Source organism: Moschus berezovskii, chromosome 6 (genome assembly GCF_049115385.1).
Source record: "Moschus berezovskii isolate FMDL1 chromosome 6, NW_MosBer_1.0, whole genome shotgun sequence".
Classification (NCBI taxonomy): domain Eukaryota; kingdom Metazoa; phylum Chordata; class Mammalia; order Artiodactyla; family Moschidae; genus Moschus; species Moschus berezovskii.
In genome coordinates, this window is record NC_142465.1 from 99,194,324 (window position 1) to 99,213,015 (window position 18,692).

Sequence of the window (18,692 nt, forward strand, 5' to 3'; positions counted from 1 at the left end):
TTCCCCATCTTGAACCCCCCTCCCACCTCCCTCCCCATCCCATCCCTCTGGTTCATCCCAGTACACCAGCCCCGAGCATCCTGTATCATGCATCGATCATGGACTGGCGATTCATTTCACATATGATAATATACATGTTTCAATGCCATTCTCCGAAATCATCCCACCCTCGCCCTCTCCCACAGAGTCCAAAAGACTGTTCTATACATCTGTGAGAGACTGAATTTTATACCCCACAGCGGAATATGAAATTCTTAGTCCCCTCCCCCAATCCCATCACTGTGTTCTCCTTGACATTATTATATGTCTTGTTTCTTGCTGTTTTTCTTTCTGCTTGTATCCTTTGTTTCTTAGCTTGTCTTTCATAGGAAAGACACACTTAATCCTTCTTGCTTTATCAGGCTGTTTTGTTTCAGTTGTGAAATCATCTTCAGTATTAACTACCCTGCAAAGTCTTTCTAACTTTACTATTAATAGGAAACAAGTGGCAGTTTGCTTCCTGCAATCTTTTGTCTATTCATTCAGGTTTTATGATTAACTCCTCCCTAGCTATCATATTAAAGTCTTCTGATCTTTTATTTGTACTTAAGTATGATTTTTATTAGGTTTGTGCTGAGTTTAATGTTCATGCATATACCTGTGCTACTTGTATGCTTTTAGTGTGTGTATCTATGTCTGTAATACAGAGTAACCTAAAGGGAAAATTCTTGACTTTATTTATGAACCAATCAGCCATACTCACATGAGACAAATTTCAACAGAAATATATACTGTTTAGTAAATATGTATTTAGTTGTTTATTTACAGAGCTTATGAATTTTTAAAACTCACATTTTTTTCCCTCATTCGTATTTTTCTTCATCCATGTCTCTTTCCTTCCGTGATGAATCAAGGCTCTTATAATGAGATTTCTACAGGTCTGGTGTTTAAGGTCAGTACTGAGTAGTGGATGAGTCACCATGTGACTAAGAATAATTGGTGTAAATCCCACTGTATAATTTTGATAGGGTGACAAACTTAAAAGAATTAAGAAGAAAAAAAAAGCAAAAGTGTTCTGTAGACTATATACGCACTACATACTCACACTTGGAGAGTGATTTCAAGCAATAGAGAGTTGAAGGTGAGAGATAAAGTGTGTTGTTGCTGTAATTACTGACAGTCCTCACAAATGAGCGGAAATTGGCTTAGAGGGCCAGCAGGTGAGTATCAGATATTTATGCCTTATCCTGATTTATTGGCATGCATCTGTGGGATAGTGGTACCCTCATGACATGCAGAATAGGGTTTGCCTTGAAGTAAACAAGGTGAATTAAAAAAAAAAAATGTTCCCGAACAAGATGCCTGGGAATGAGTAATCTTCTGTTGATATAGAATTTTGTTTCATTGTTAAGTGAATCAAAATGATATAAAGTGAACTGAAGGCTCATTATTTTTGCAGATTATATACAATTTTAATTTAATTTTAATTTGAAGACTGGTAGCTTTTCAGAATAAAGCAGTATCCATTACTCTCAGGTCCTGAGATGTCTGTAAATAGGCTCCCTTACCAAATGGAGCAATGCCAAGAGAACGGTATGGGCGTTATGCACATGTATATATCTTTCTCAAAGATCCATGTAAGCATTAATTTAAAATCCCTATAAGTGACCATGTAATATGTGCTTGTAGTACCATAGCTATTCAATTTTAAAATAGAAGTATAGCTGATTTGAATTATTTTTTATATTTAAAGATATAGAAAACCTTTGATAAAATTAATTCACATTCAGAAAAGCTGTTATTCTTTCTGAATCTTAGTTTCCTCTAGAATGTCAGAGTCAGCTAAGGGAGACTTTAGGGTGGTATTTGAAACATACCATATATGTTAAACTGTGTGTTAGTCACTCAGTTGTGTCTGACTCTTTGTGACCCCATGGACTGTAATCCACCAGGTTCCTCTGTCCATGGAATTCTCCAGGCAAGAATACTGGAATGGATGGCCATGCCCTTCTTCAGGGGATCTTCCCAAACCAGAGGTCAAACCTGGGTCTCCTACACTGAAGGTGGATTCTTTACCATCTGAGTCACCAGGGAAGCCCATCATATGTGTAAAATGCACAGTTTATCCTGGGAGTCTGATATGAGGATTGGATTTTGACATCAAGCTCTGAAAGTTCATAAACTTTAGGGATTGACTGACTGTCTAAGGGGTGATATTTTGATTTTATGTTAAGAAGCCATAAAAGTTTTCTGTTATGTTAATGAATATGGTAATATTCAAAGACATTAAGAAATAAAGAAAGAGTGACAAAAGGCATCCTCACATAAATGCTGTTGTAGAACTGGACATGGAACAACAGATTGGTTCCAAATTGGGAAGGAGTATGTCAAGGCTTATTTAAATTATGTGCAGAGTACATCATGAGAAACACTGGACTGGATGAAGCACAAGCTGGAATCAGGATTCCTGGCAGAAATATCAATAACCTCAGATATGCAGATGACACTACCCTTATGGCAGAAAGTGAAGAAGAACTAAAGAGCCTCTTGATGAAAGTGAAAGAGGAGAGTGAAAAAGTTGGCTTAAAGCTCAGTATTCAGAAAACCGAGATCTTGGCATCCGGTCCCATCACTTGATGGCAAATAGGTGGGGAAACAGTGTCAGACCTTGTTTTTTCTGGGCTCCAGAATCACTGCAGATGGTGATTGCAGCCATGAAATTAAAAGACGCTTACTCCTTGGAAGGAAAGTTATGACCAACCTAGACAGCATATTGAAAAGCAGAGACATTACTTTGTCAACAAAGGTCCGTCTAGTCAAGGCTATGGTTTATCCCCTGGTCATGTATGGATGTGAGAGTTGGACTATAAAAAAAGCTGAATGCTGAAGAATTGATACTTTTGAACTGTGGTGTTAAAGAAGACTCTTGAGAGTCCCTTGTACTGCAAGGAGATCCAACCAGTCCATCCTAAAGGAGATCAGTCCTGGGTGTTCATTGGAAGGACTGATGCTGAAGCTGAAACTCCAATACTTTGGCCACCTGATGCGAAGAACCAACTCATTGGAAAGGATCCTGATGCGGGGAAAGATAGAAGGCAGAAGGGGAAGGGGATGACAGAGGATGAGATGGTTGTGTAGCATCACCGACTTGAAGCACATGCATTTGAGTAAGCTCCGGGAAATGGTGATGGACAGGGAGGCTTGGCATGCTGCAGTCCATGGGGTCTCAAAGAGTCAGACTTGACTCAGTGACTGAACTGAGCTGACTGAGGTGCTTCCCTGATGGCTCAGTTGGTAAAGAATCTGCCTGCAGTGTAGGAAACCGGTGTTTGATCCCTAGGTCGGGAAGATCCCCTGGAGAAGGAAATGGCAACCCACAGTAATCCTACCTGGGAAATCCCATGGACAGAGGACCCTGATGGGCTGTAGTCCATGGGGTCGCAAGAGTCAGACATGAGTTAGCAGCTAAACCACCAGAGTAATCTAGACAGGTATAAAGAAAGGATTATCACATGCATCCAATTTATAAAAAGATTAATTTTGTTCCCAATTTAGAGATAAGGTCTGGTACTATTACGGGCTTCCCTGATGGTTCAGAGGGTAAAGAATCAGGAAGAAACACAGCAGGAGACACAGAAGATTCTGATTCGATCCCTGGGTTGGGAAGATACCCTGGAGAAGAAAATGGCAATCGACTCTAGTATTCTTGCCTGAAAAATTGACAGAGGAGCCTGGTGGGCTACAGTCCAACGGGTCTCAAAGAGTTGAATATGACTGAATGACTGAGCATGCAGGCACACAGGCATGTCTGATACCATTATAAAAAGTACAAAAAGACCTAGTCTACCTTTTTTTAAAATAAAAGGTATGGATATAAGGTCTACAGTATATGTTCTCAGTTGGAGCTTGACATTGAAAACATATATTTAAGCTGCGTGTTTATTTTGGTCTAATCAAATTAACAATAGAGGAAAAAATCTTATGCATGTTTATGCCTTATATATATACAATTTTAAAATACTCATGCTGACAACTGACAGCTGAATCCTGTTGGTCTAAAAGAAAAAAAAGATGAAACATCAGCAAGAAAATTTTGAGGAAGTTATATGGAAATTGTTTTAAAGAGAGATGAATATGACTGCTAAACTAAGAGATGTTTAAAAAAATTTTCCACTGCCAAATTGAAATAAATTTTTAAAACAAATAATATGCAGTGTTTGGTGAGAGTGTGGGTGAACAGAAAAAAAAAACTTATAAAGTCATGTGAAGTGTGATGTCTAGAGCACAGGGGAGAAGAATGTTTTCCTTAATTCTCTCAGGTCTCCTGGCCAGACCTGCAAATTAAGCTGACAAAGGCAGATTAACAGGAGAAAAACACATACATTTATTTAGTAAAAGTTGTTTGTGATATGAAGCCTTTGTAGGGAAATGGAGAAACAGACCTGAGTGGTTTTATGTTGGTTTTGATGAAGAGTGGATGGTTATGGAGGAATATGATAGGTTAAAGTGTAGGAGGTAAGTGCTGGAAACTGGGGGGAAATTTAAGAAGGCCTTTGTGTTCAGACTGTTCTGTTTGCCTTTTGCTTCAGAAATAAAAATGTTCCTTTTCTCTGGGTATAGGAAGGGCACCTCTCACATGACGATTTTTGGACCCGTTTCTGGGGAGAAAGGCTTGGGGAAGGTTGGGTGACTGTCTTGCTTCCACTTTTTCCTCACACTTGTTGTTTAGTCACTAAGTCATGTCCCCAACTCTTTGCAGCCCCATGGACTGCAGCACTCAAGGCTCCTCTGTCCTTCACTGTCTCCCCACTTAAAATATTCTATGCCGGGGTGCTATATTTTGGGAGTAGTGTGTCCCGAACTCTGTCATTCATTCTAAAACTTCACCAAGAACTTTCATGGTCTAAAAACTGAGCTAGTGTAGCTTGTCCAGTAACCCATTGAAATGGTCTCTAGGTGCTGGAGATTTCTCTGGAGACAAAAAATACAAAAAAACAGGTTAATGGTTAGAATGAACTATGAACTTAGTTTTTGAGTGCAGAGGGCAATCAGCTGTTGAGAGTATTTCTAGATGTTGGACTCAGAGAATCTTCAGATAGAGTAGGGGGAGTGTTAGCAGCAATGTGGCAGAGTTTCCTAGTCTGCAATTTGTCTATGTGATGTCATCAGACCTTCTGGAGAACTTTCTGAGGGACTCATATGGCAGCAGGAAGGAAGGTTGTCCATACATGAGTTATTGTGGTGATTTCCCAGAAGTTCACATCAACTTGCCCAGCTTCGGCTTGAGGGACTTTGGAAAAGAGGCAGTTTTAATTTTTAGTGATTCCAAGTCAGAAGAATGGGAAAAAAATTGAACACATTAGTTTGGAGAGTTGTAGCTAAATATTGGGGGAGCCTGGAAGAATTCAGGATCCAGTCCAGTTTACAGGTAGTTGACCAAACCTCAAAGACAATGAACAGGACAAGAATTTAATACCCACAGGGGTGTGCTGTAATTTTGCACTGAAACATAATTTTTGTTTTTGGGGACACTCATTTCTGTCAAAGATATTTTAAGTAAGACTAATTTGTGTGCAACATAAGTCTGGTCTCATTAAACTTGGCCTGATAATTTATATCAGTCCTGCAAGAATAGTTATCAACAATGTATGCTCTTTTTAAGTCTGCCTTTCTGGAGCCACTTCTAATAAGAAATCTCAGATTGCACTTAGCCACTTGTAATAAGGCATCTCAGACTGTCCTCTTAAAATCTTCTGGAGTTAGGAAGCCAAACCAGTGACTCACCATCAGCTTTTGCCTGCAATACTTAAAGACAGGTGAATTCCTGTCTTCTGGAGGTCCCCCCCACCAATATCCCTAGGTTCCTGGGTCTTGTAAGAATAGACTTTGCTCTCTCACTTGTTAGGCAGAAACCATATAAGCAAGGTATCAGGCTGATTTCTGAAGCGAGCTTTATAAACATTGGCTCCCTAAATTCAACCTTAGTTCCTTAAAGCTGTCTTGTCATATCTTGCTTGACTCTGTGCACATCATTCTCAGATATGACATTCCAGTGCAAGTTTCGTTAATATAGCCAGTGTTTACCATTCTCTCCTTTTAGAAGAACAGATGCTAATTGAACTTTATGTAGATAACTATATGGCTGTACAGATAGAATATTCACTAAGAGTTTTCAGATTTTGGGGGGATCAGGTAGGGAGAAGAGATAAATGCTTTGATTCTGTTTACAAAGGTATAATTTACCAGATTGCTATAAATTATAGGTAGCTTAAGAAAAGAGAGAAAAGACTTCTTTAAGTCTGGAAAACATAACAGTAAAGAGCCAGCAATGCCTCAAACAAAAGTCAAAAAAATTATAATCATCCACACTAGTTCATTCAGTCCCATATTCTGTTTGATTTTTGGTTAGCAGTTCAGTTTCCTCATTAGTTCTGGAAATTCTTACACAGCCCAGTGGCATGATCTCTACGTTATTCAAGGTAGGCCATTATGGTATGTTCTCACAGTAGCTGATTGTAAAAGCTTTCAGGGAAGAATCAGAGTAAAACAATAATTGTGAATGGTGGAAGACTTAAAAATAGTCATGGTTAAAGTTTTGATGAGAGTTCATTTGATAAGGATATAAAGCATGCAGCAGTTTAAGATCGTACTCAGGCAAAGGTAAAGAAAACTCAGAGAAGTGGTGATATTTGTTAAACTGCCATTTTATTCCTGACAGTTAATCAGGCTGTGCTCTTTACATGCTTTTCATTCAGCTTCTATGAAAAAGAGCCTATTATTTTCACTTCATAAACAAGCATAAAGACTTAGTAATTTGGCCAAAGTCATACAGCTGTGAGTAACAGTACTGGTATCTGAACCTGTTTTGCACATAAAGGCAAGTTCTTTATAACTATATCCTATTGCCTATATTAATGATTTGTTTAAGGTTGTGTGTGCATGCATGCTAAGTGTATTCAATTGTGTCTGACTCTTTGAGACCCCATGGACTGTAGCCCACCAGGCTTCTCTGTCCATAGGATTCTCGAGGCAAGGATACTGGAGTGGGTTGCCATTCACTTTCATTGTATTATCACTTTTCTGTTGCCTGGGCAAACTCGAGTCCAGTAATATTCAAAGAAGTTAAAAGTGATACAGCCTCTAGCACTTTAATCTCAGTGCATCACGGTGGCATTCAGACATATGTTGAAGTGTTTGCTGCAGTGACTTTTCTTTATGTGACTGCAGTTCTCTGTGCCACTGGTGAGGCTCATACGATTTAAGGCCCCTGTGCAACCCCTATTTATTGGTGACATACAAGCTTCAAGGATCATTTGATGTGCAAATTTAATTGCAAGTTGTATTTTCGAAGGATGATGTAGGCTATGTCATTCTCAGGACTGTTTATACAGCTTTTCCTAATCTGCTTGCTCTGAAAACAGGCATTTCATTCTGTTTATCGTAGTGCTGCCTGATTTAATTTTTCAAGGCTGCTTGCTTAGTATTAGCTTGTTAAAGTATATATAGGATGATTCTTCACAGTATTTCACAGGGTGCGTTTCTCTGGAGTTTTTGGTAAGATGGTCCCATATCAGCTTTCACGGTTCATTTTCTGCATTTGCTGACTTGCTCCTTACTTTCTTCCTGGTGCCATAGCATGTATGTGATTATACTTAGGAGAGGATGTGTGTATATCTGTGTGTGTGTGCACGCTCTTTCATATCTGACTCTTTCCCACCCCATGGATGGTAGCTGGCAGGCTCTATGTACATGGGATTTCTCAGCAAAAGTACTGGAATGGGTTGCCATTTCCTTCTCCAGGGGCTCTTCCCAACCCAGGGGTCAAACCTGCAACTCCTGTGTCTCCTGCATTGGCAGGTGAGTTCGTTACCACTGAGCCACCTTAAGTCATATTATCTAGCTAATGTGATAATTTCCTGACTGTAAAAATACTTTTGGAAGGGTTTGGTACTTTATATTAAATGTCTTTTTCTTTCCAAACGGCACTTAAATATCCTGAAGCACCCATGATTTTAATAGGCTAATGTAGTATGATCATTTTTTTAGCGTTTAACTTTTTGTGGAAAGCATAGGTTTGGGGGATGATGTTATAAGTTTAAAAATGCTGTTTTACAAGGAACATCTTGGCAGTTCTTTTGATGTGTATTCATCCAGCCAGTTCTGTGAAATGCCAGCCGCATCTGAGTCAGGTGAAATGAGGAAGCTGTAAGTGAAATCTTTATAATGATGAGAAATATTGGTACTGTGTGCCAGAAACTTCTATTTTCTCTGCCTCTCAAATTTTTTGTTCCTGTTGTGTTTTGGCGGAGTCTATATATGCAAATGGGAATTTTTCAGCAGAAGTTGGAGGCTCTGTAAAAGTATTTCTTTTTAATTTCTGAGGTGAATTTATAGCTGTCCTCATGGCAACTGACACTTTTTTCCCCCTGATTTGTCAACCTAGGTTCCATCCCTGGGTCAGGAAGATCCCTTAGAGGAGGAAACAGGAACTCACTCCAGTATTCTTGCCTGGAGAATTCCATGGACAGAGGAGCCTGGTGGGCTATGCAGTTCATGGGGTCACAAAGAGTTGGACACGGCTAAGCAACTAACACTTTCACCCAGTTTTCTCCTTGGTAATTTTATTTTTCTGAAAATTTACCATTTTCTGTTGGAGAGAGTGAAACTGTCAACTGCTGTGTCTTCAGTTCCCTCAGTCGTGTCTGACTCTTTGCAACCTGTCTTAGCCCAAATCTAATGAAGGAGATTTTCTGTTTTTAAGTTTGAATTAGGTAAATGTTCTAGAATAGACATGAATGAGAGTTTACAAACGGGTCTCATTGATCTCCTTTTGCAGGTGAGGAAATGGAGCAGAGGGAGGTTAGGTTACTCCGTGAGGTACAGAGCTATTCAGTGGCAGAGTGAGGGCATGAACACAAGCGATCAGTTTCTTTGAGCTGAGGTCACCACACTTTCCAACTTCTCTTTGGTTGTAGGACATGAATAGAAATGAGAAATCCTTTTTTCTTTTGTTTTTACCATGTTTTTCAAAATTTTGTTGGCCTTTTAATTGAAATTGTCAAATAAAAGCATGACTCATTGGAACTCTACAGTGATTCCTAGGTTGAAAATGACATTGAAATCCATAATCAGGTAAGTCTGTGTGATGTTTCCCAAGTATATACCTAAAACTTTGCCAATTTAAGGCAAAACTGCCATTTTGTTCACTTACATGCCATTATATTATTTTACAGTAATAATGAGTTCATTGTTCTCAAATCAGTATTTTCTATCTTATAATAAGAGAGACTTAAGCTGTCTGTGGACTTCCCTTGTAGCTGGTGAAGAATCCACCTGCAATATGGCAGACCTGGGGTTGATCCCTGGGTTGGGAAGATCCACTGGAGGAGGGCATGGCAACCCACTCCAGTATTCTTGCTGGAGAATCCCCCTGGACAGAGGAGCCTGGTGGGTTACAGTCCATGGGGTCGCAAAGAGTCAGACACAACTGAATGACTAAGCATAACACAGCACAAGCTGTCTACAGACCTGAAGTTGAATTATGATCCCATTCTTCTAAATGACTTCTGTGAAGAATGAATATTGTTAGTCCTGTGTATATTTATTCACAAGAAGTGCCCATTTATGTTTGTTCTGTTTTTATGTTTTCTACCTTTTATTCAGATTCTGTGTCCAAACAATGACTCTTAACCCCTAGTGACTCATTTGATCTTTTATTATATGAACAAATTGGTTCTTCCTCTCTTTCACATGCCATGCATGTTTGCCCTTTTGTATGCCTGTAAAGTGTTAATAATGTGACATAATTCTCCCCCAATATGTGTTATATTGTACTCTTATTCCTTTTCCAGATAAGTTGTTAAGGTATTTTGTTAGTCATTCTACCCGTATGTATTCAACTAGCTTAGTTTGTATATAATTGAGGTTTGACATTTAGAGTTTAGAAACTTCTTTTGGCTTCCCAGGTGGAGCTAGTGGTAAAGAATCTGGCTGCCAGTGCAGGAGACACAAGAGATGCAGGTTCAATCCCTGGGTTGGGAAGATACCCTGGAGGAGGAAATGGCAACCCATTCCAGTGTTCTTGCCTGGAGAATGCTGTGGGCAGAGGAGCCTGGCAGGCTACTGTCCATAGAAAGAGTTGGACACAACTGAGTGCAGACACACACACAATTTATTTTGGATTTTCTCATATTTCTAGCACATTAGTTTCTTACTCTCATTGAAAAAAGGTTTTAAAGTTAGAAGGAGAAGACCCAGCAGATTGTGATTCTTGGGAGAGGAAGGAATGAAAGACAAACTGAAGACCTGAGAGTGAGACTCTGTTTAGGTTTGCACAATGAGTGGGTTATGAGAGTGTTGATCCATTCTGCTTGGTGGTCCTAACAGTTTATGTAAATGCCGTCAGGTCTTTTTGGATCTGGTGGCTTTAGTTTGAGAGGTTTTGCTGCAGCTTATCTTGTCTGCTTCTGTATTTGTGGTTACAAAACGTGGAATGTAGGGCAAGGTTACTAGTGGAGATGTGTGTGTGTGTGTGTGTGTGTGTGTGTGTGTGTGCATACACAATGTCCAACTTCCTTTAGTAGTCATGGGAAAAATGTATAGCAGTCAAATCTGTCACGTTCCAAATATATCCTGTTTCTCATGACTGCTTCTGGTGTTCTGCTCTTTGTTCGAAAGGTAAGGGAATCAGCAAATACCCATGAACCTTGCTTAGATTTGCCCAGTGTCATTGGCATTCTGAGTGTGCGTATGAATATTGTTTTAGTTTGTGCAGTTTTTTTTATTGGTGTTCTGGATAATGATTAGTTATATACCAGCCTGTACCAGAGTAAGACTGTGGGTTCAATCCCTGGGTCGGGAAGATCCCCTGGGGAGGAAATGGCTCCCCACTCCAGTATTCTTGCCTGGAAAATTCCATGGGCAGAGGAGCCTGGTGGGCTATGCAGTTCATGGAGTCACAAAGAGTTGGACATGACTGATGGCTGAGCACACACCACAACTAGGTTAAGATTAGCCTTGTATAAAACTATCATTAACATCTTTATCAATGATTCAAAACTAAAAGATATATCAGAATTCTGCTACTGGGGCATGGGGCAAAGCTAAGCTAGGCTCATGGGTTTTTGACTTTCTCCCCTTTCTAAGGTAAGGCAGCTCACCAGAAGTAGCCATGAGAAATATGTATTTGAAATGTGGTGCATTTGTTTGGTGCACATTTTTCGATGACTATTAACAAGGGAAGCCAGAAATTGCATGCACACACACATGCACATGCGCACACAGCCCACCCCCCCACCAACACCACTCATATCACTACTGGTAACCTTGTCATAGCAGAGTATTAAATGTACCTGTTAACTTGCTTTGGGAAAAGTGACTGTCTTGAATAAATGTTCCTATTTCTAAGCAGCTACAGTTTTGGCATTTCACAGACTCCTGGGCCTAAGAGTTTTATCTTCAAAGCGACAGGGGCTAGAACTGGAATACCCTGTTAAGATTCTTTTTGACTCTCAAGTTCAGAGATACACTGATATGGCGGGTGGGAATTTTTGTGATTATATTGTTCATTTTCAAAAAGGCCTTCCCTTCTATTATCAAAGAAAGAGATTATATTAATACCTTTTGTCATTCTCCTGGCTGGTTACAAGTCTTTCTTACTCTTTTCACTTCCTTGATAGTATTGCTCTCATATCCTGTCTTTTTTATTCTTTTCTGATTTTCTTCTGTTGCACTTTGAGTTCCCTAGGATGCAAACTCAGATGGAAATTAGTGTGCTGGAAATTTTTCAGAAAGTGCCCTTGGGATCAATCAAGCCCTGGGAGTTGAAGGAAGAAAACAACTCTGGCAGGGGGCAAGTTAGGCTGTCTTATAGTTTTGGTGGAAGCCTGACTCCTGGAGGCTCTAAAGCTGGGATGGTGTTTCACCATTGTCTCCAGCCAGTCTTTGGAGGTGGGCTGCCCTGAGAGGGGAGCATGAACTTACATGAGGAGACTCTTCAGCTAAGGCCATTCTTAAGAGAGCTGATAGCCAAGGCCTGCATGCTGGCATCACTACAACATCTGGGGAAAAAAAATCCTTCAGTTGTGAAAGAGGATCAGGGTGGCACATCACAGTTTCCACTCTATCTTTTTTGCAAGGGTTGGAGGTTTCTGAATGGCTTGGGGGATGGGTTAGAATTTCCAGGAATGAAGAGTGATCAGGAAGTTGAAAAATAGTAGTGAAGAAAAGTTGGTGTGAATAGGTTCTGCCAGATAATTAAGTTCTGGTATCGATTAGAACTTTTCTAAACAAGTTTTTAAAATTCTATTTATAGTGATGCTATTTTCCTTTCTAAGTTACAGGATTCTGATGAAAACTATGGGTCCTGTATGCAGAGAAATGCACATGTCTGTATGCATATAATGGGAAATAGATGGGGAAACAGTGGAAACAGTGTCAGACTTTATTTTTTGGGCTTCAAAATCACTGCAGGTGGTGATTGCAGCATGAAATTAAAAGACACTTACTCCTTGGAAGGAAAGTTATGACCAACCTAGATAGCATATTAAAAAGCAGAGATATTTGCCAACAAAGGTCCATCTAGTCAAGGCTATGGTTTTTCCAGTGGTCATGTATGGATGTCAGAGTTGCACTGTGAAGAAAGCTGAGCACCGAAGAATTGATGCTTTTGAACTGTGGTGTTGGAGAAGACTCTTGAGAGTCCCTTGAACTGCAAGGAGATCCAACCAGTCCATCCTAAAGGAGACCGGTCCTGGGTGTTCATTGGTAGGACTGATGCTGAGGCTGAAACGCCAATACTTTGGCCACCTCATGCGAAGAGTTGACTCACTGGAAAAGACTCTGATGCTGGGAGGGATTGGCGGCAGGAGGACAAGGGGACGACAGAGGATGAGATGGCTGGATGGCATCACTGACTCAATGCACATGAGTTTGAGTGAACTCTGGGAGTTGGTGATGGACAGGGAGGTCTGGTGTGCTGTGATTCATGGGGTCGCAAAGAGTTGGCCATGACTGAGTGACTGAAATGAACTGAACTGAACTGATGTGCATATAAATTTCAGTTTGATTGTTGTAAAACCTGCTTGTTTTTCACTTCCCTATTTATAGGCTCTTTTCTTCCCCCATCTCTTAATAATTCTGCTTTTCTGGCATCTTCATGTTAAAACATTAGTTGAGTGCTAAATTTTCCGTTTGCTGTATTCGTTAGTACTCAAATACATCAAATCACAGTAAATCATTTTCTCACTTATTTTGTAATTTCTAAATTATAAGCTACTTTTTAGTGAGAATTCTTTTTTGCTTTTGTTTTGTATTGATTTAGTTTTTCTAGATTGTGGGAATCCATTACGGCCTTGTTGATGTAGTGTTACTTTTGATGGAGTTTTATTTTTGTTTATTTCAGATACTCCAGGGATATCAGAAGCCCAGGATCCATTTTTTCTTCCATTTCTTACTTTGCAGATTCTCACAGACTTCAGAACTGTTGTGACACAGGCTTGGGGTTTGTTTGTCTTATTTTTAATTTAATTAATTTATTTTTTTTGGCTGTGCTGGGTTTTTGTTGCTGCCTGGGGCTTTTCTCTAGTTGTGGAGGGCGATGGCTACTCTCTAGTTGTGGTATCCAAGCTTCACATTTCCGTGGCTTCTCTTGTTGTGGAGCACGGGCTATGGAGCCTGCAGACTCAGTTGCTGTGGCTCGCAGGCTCTAGAGCACAGGCTCAAGAGCACAGGTTCAGTATTAATGATGCACAGGCTATGTTGCTCTGCAGCATGTGGGATCTTCCCAGATGGGGGATTGAACCCATGTCCCCTGCATTGGCAGGCAGATTCTTTGCCAGTGAGCTACCAGGGAAGCCCCAGGTTTAAGGTTTTAATTTCTGGCTGTGTTTCCCCTGACCTTTCACCCAGACTCTCAGAGACAAACTCCACTGAAAGTCTTGCTAAGACAATGTGTGGATTTCTCCTGTCACCCTCATCATTCTGTAATTGTGATTGCAGTCCTTTGTCGACAGCTCCAGTTTTATGGAAGGACCTCAGAACCAACTTTATGCCCAACTTGTGTGCCTCTTCTTCTCTCCCTATATGAGCTTTAGGGTTGCTGTGGATGGTTGAGCAGTTTGTATACTGTGCTGAAGAAAAGCAGGGCTGGAAATCTCGCCCAGCTCTGCTCTCCTGAGAGAGAACTCTCTTCTTTTTTTAACTTTTTCTTTTATATTGGAGTATAGCCAATTGACAATGTTGTGATACTTTCAGGTGGACAGCAAAGGGACCCAGCCACATACAGACATGTAACGATTCTCCCCCAGACTCCCCTCCCATCCAGGCTGCCACATAACATTGAACAGAATTCCCTGTGCTGTACAGTAGGTCCTTGTTGATTATCTGCTTTAACTATGAAGCTGAAGTCAGAAGCTAGTGCACAGACATGAAAGTATTGTGCTTTTCCCATAGTTCATGCCTTCAGTGTTATGTCGCAACAAAGAATTTGTGTGTTTTGGTCACTCAGTTGTGTCCAACTCTGTGACCCCATGGACTGTAGCCCACCAGGCTCCTCTGCCCATGGAATTCTCCAGGCAAGGATATTGGAGGGGGTTGCCATTTCCTTCTCCAAGCGATCTTCCTGACCCAGGAATCGAACCCAGGTCTCCTTCATCATAGGCAGATTCTTTACGGTCTGAGCTACCAGGGAAGCCCATTTTAACTATAAGCAGTGTATACGTGTCAATCCCAAACTCCCTAACTATCCCTCCCCCCCATGCTTCCCTGCTGGCAACCATAAGTTTGGAGAGAACTTTCTTCTGATCCCATTCTTTGAGGAGACGTCTCCATACCAGTTTCAGTTAGACATAAGGCTTAGACACTCCAGTGATTCTTCTGTTGGCCACTACTGATGATATTTGCTTTTGTGCTTACTAGTGCTTTGACTATCAGTCCTGGCTTTGGTTTGGCACCGGGGGATTTTTCTTTACTGCAAGTGGAGCTGTGTATTTCATTTAAAAAATCTGTTTCTGTTTCTCATTTTTTCTGTGTATCTGTGGTGGAAAGTCTTCTTCATTAGCTCAGCTGACCGGATTGTGGCACCTGTAGTTCTCACTAAGTTACTTATTAACCTCTGTTCTTCAGAAATCACCTCTTTAGATGGGAATAATAATAGCCCATCTGTACAGTGTTAGTTTAAATTTAGAGCACCTAGCAATTTCCCCATCAGTATTTGTACCATTTACTGCTTTACCACTTTAGGGAAGAGTTGGAAGCATAGTAGTGGCTGTGTTTACTCACTTAACAAGAGGAGGAAGTCTTAGTTAACGCCCTGGAGAAACCAGAGAAACTTTGTCCAGGGTAGCACAATGCCGAAACTGAAGCTCCAAGCCCCACCCTTGCTGATGTTGATGTGCCGAAGGTCACTTGGCACCAGAGTGAACAGAGAGGAATGTCCTCTCAGTATTGCCCGGAGGATCCTCAGAGCAGCTTTCCTGGCTTGTGTGGGTAAGTTTGAGTTTGTGAATGTTTTCTTTGCTAAGGAGGGCTCTCAAAGGCGTAATTATCATGGAGGATATTTGTAGACCTTGAAACATGTGGTAATACTTTTAGTCCCAATAAGCCCTTTGACAATATTGTAAATTCCTATTTGGAACTCCAGGGGAATTCTGGACTTGGTGAAGTTGGTACTCTAGGTGCTATAGGGTCCTGCCTTCATGGTTCTTGCTTATAGAGGTGAGGATATGCAGAATTTTCTTCCCTTAGGTCAGTGGTTAAGAGAGTAATCCTTCCTCCCTCCATCATTATAGCTAATAAAAAAATCTGTTGACTATTAACAGTTGGGAAACTGTGTGTGTGTGTGTCTGTGTATCTCAAGTTTTCTTAAAATTACTTAAAAATTAATCTGATATGCAAAATGCTGTGATTATCCTATAAATATTTATTGCTCTGGGTTATTCTATGCCTTTAGTTGTGCTGTGAAAATGTGCTTATTACCAAGCTCAGCTTTCTTAAGTTTTTATTGGCTCTGAGCACAGACTTTGCACTGCCAAATTTCTGTGTAAACATTTTGCTTGGGACCAAGAAAGTAGTGAATATGTGTCTTTAAAGGTTTTTTTTTTTTTAAACCCATGTATGTTAATGGATCTTTTAAATGTTTAAAGAGTCAATTAATGGAATTTTTCAAAGAACAACTCTTCTCCAAAAATCCATAACTTTTCATAAAACTCTTTCATAACACTCCATAATTTTATACTTAGGGTGTTTTAAGTATGAACTTAATGGCAAGTATATATAATTCTTAGTACATAGAGATCTACTAGTTTTTATAGCTCTTATCTATTTATTTGTTACATTTACTATTCAGGAGGAGACTTTTTTTCTCTTACTAATAATTAAGTGCAAGTATAAATTAAGATACTGTAGAAAATCAGAGGAGAGCTAGTAAAAGTGTATCACAGTGTAGTGCATAGCAGAAGTAACTGATTATATCACTGTTAGGGTGCTGGGAAGTGTCATGCCTTCTGGAGTTCAGGTGCCATGGTTATGACTGTATGGATCCTTTTGGAAATGGGATAAGTTGATTTTCCTGTAATGTGTCTGTTGTTTATTGAGACTCTACACTGTAAGGAATATTAACAGTTCATGCAAGTTTGAACTACTCGTACAACCATTGTATGCAGCTTTTTGTCAGCATAAAAAGAAAACACGATTCCTTGAGATGTTTATGGCTTGATTTACTTTTACCCTTGCTACAAAGCTTTGGTCAGCTTTACAGGCCAAAATTGCCAGGCACATGTCAGTCTCACTGTTACTATAAATCTCATACATGCACTGGGGATGGTATATAAAATATTTTGTCTTTTGACACACCTATTTTCACCTGAAGAAGGATATCCTTGTACCTACTGTACCTAGAGTATTTTCAAGGAGGTTTCTGTTTTTCAGTAACTAAACTTGGACACAGTTTCTTCAGTTTAAATAAATTGCATATAAGAGGGAATGACATTGGAGGGACTGATGCTGAAGCTGAAACTGCAATACTTTGGCCACCTCATGCGACGAGTTGACAACTGGAAAAGACTCTGATGCTAGGAAAGGTTGGGGGCGGGAGAAGAAGGGGACGACCGAGAGTGAGATGGCTGGATGGCATCACCGACTCTGTGGACATGAGTTTGAGTTAGCTCCGGGAGTTGGTGATGGACAGGGAGGCCTGGCGTGCTGTGATTCATGGGGTCACGGAGAGTCGGACACGACTGAGCGACTGAACTGAACTGAACTGAACTGAACTGAAGATAAATGTTTAGACTCATTTTCTATGTAAATAATTCTGAAATAAGTTGTATCGAGAGGTCTCCTTTTTCATTTATTCTTCAGTGAAATCACATATGTCATTAACTCATCAAGGTAGGTATGATGTTTACTTAAGGGAACTGGCTTGGAGTTTTAAGGGACTCTGAGTCAGCTCATTATATTTTGGATTTTTAAATAATAGCTTAGTTGAATTGCATAAAATTTTTGTGGAGGTGATATAATGAGGTAGATTATCATACATTCTTTTGATCATTTACCCTATGGGATAGTTCTGATTTGATTAAACCATTAAATATTCTTTAAAAATTCTTTTTTATTTTAGAGTTGAAGTTTGTGTATGTTTTTAACTGTTTGGCTGATGAACATGTTAATTAGACTTTTCAGCTATGTGAAAAACTATACTTCTTATTTTAGTTAAAATTTATGGGCTTTGAATACAAATCTTCTGTATAGAATGTATTAACTTGGTTTGGGAATTTGATTAGAAGAAGCCTGTGGTAGTTTTAATTCTTAATATATTTTCTAAAAATTTAAAGCACCTTGTAAAATTTTGTTTCTCTACTTGGTAATGTAAAATCTCAGTTGAAATGCATGTATGTTTCTTAATCTTGCTGTAGATCTCACATGAGCATATGTTCAAGAATGCTTTTGCTTTTAGGAACATTGGTATACAGTTTTTTGAGTATTAAAAGTACATTGTGTCAGATGTTTAGATGTAATTCACGATCATATTATTTAACTCCCCTCACTGTGTGATCCTAACGAATGTCAGATTTAAATATCTGACAATATTATTATTACTGTAGGTTGCATCGCATTCTCTTGTTTCCTTCCTCATTTCTAAAAAATACCTTTTCCTCATTTTGTGGGTAATTTTCCTTTTTTTTCCCACTTTTTCATACAATTTGCCAGACCAAATGACACAGTTAGTATCCATTAAGTAGAGCCGTGAATATCAATCTTGGACACAAAGCCGGGAATTGTAGCTGGGGGAAGCCCTCCTGCTGTGCTGGCCTGGCATCCAAAGACTCTGAATGAAGTCTCTTAATTTATTCAAAGCCCGGGATCTCTGAAAACCCTCTGGGCTCCCCGTTGCCCATTCATCACTGATGTTGCATTCTACTGGTTAAAAATTGTCTGTGGCGTTTCCATTTCGCATCATATCAAATGCAAAGTCTGGTACATAACTTAGCACTTGTCATATATCTTAATTTAAGGCCGACACGTCTTGATTTTTATGCTTTACATCTCCATGTCCTGCTTTTTTCTTGACTCATGCCACATTAAGGAAGTCTCTCTCATATCCAAAATTTACTTCATCCTTCAGGTCTGCTAATCACCTCCATGAACTTTCTCCTGGTCCCCTCTTCCAACATTGAAGGTAATGTATTTTGTACTTTCTATTAAGGTGCTTCATGTTA

General features: G+C 39.8%; 1 protein-coding gene across 7 annotated transcripts in view; it reads left to right on the forward strand.

Moving 5' to 3' along the window:
* EPS8 (EGFR pathway substrate 8, signaling adaptor) overlaps positions 1-18,692 on the forward strand; it is a 204,597-nt gene that overhangs the window by 70,816 nt on the left and 115,089 nt on the right. For 3 of the 7 annotated variants that reach the window (XM_088837300.1, XM_088837302.1, XM_088837298.1), the window contains exon 2: positions 18,599-18,652. The exons of 1 other annotated variant lie outside the window; for it this stretch is intronic. The gene's annotated coding sequence lies outside the window, so the exon portion shown is untranslated. Of the gene's footprint in view, positions 1-15,243; positions 15,466-18,598; positions 18,653-18,692 lie in introns of those variants that run through there. 3 more of the 7 variants (XM_088837301.1, XM_088837297.1, XM_088837299.1) reach the window with 2 other exon arrangements.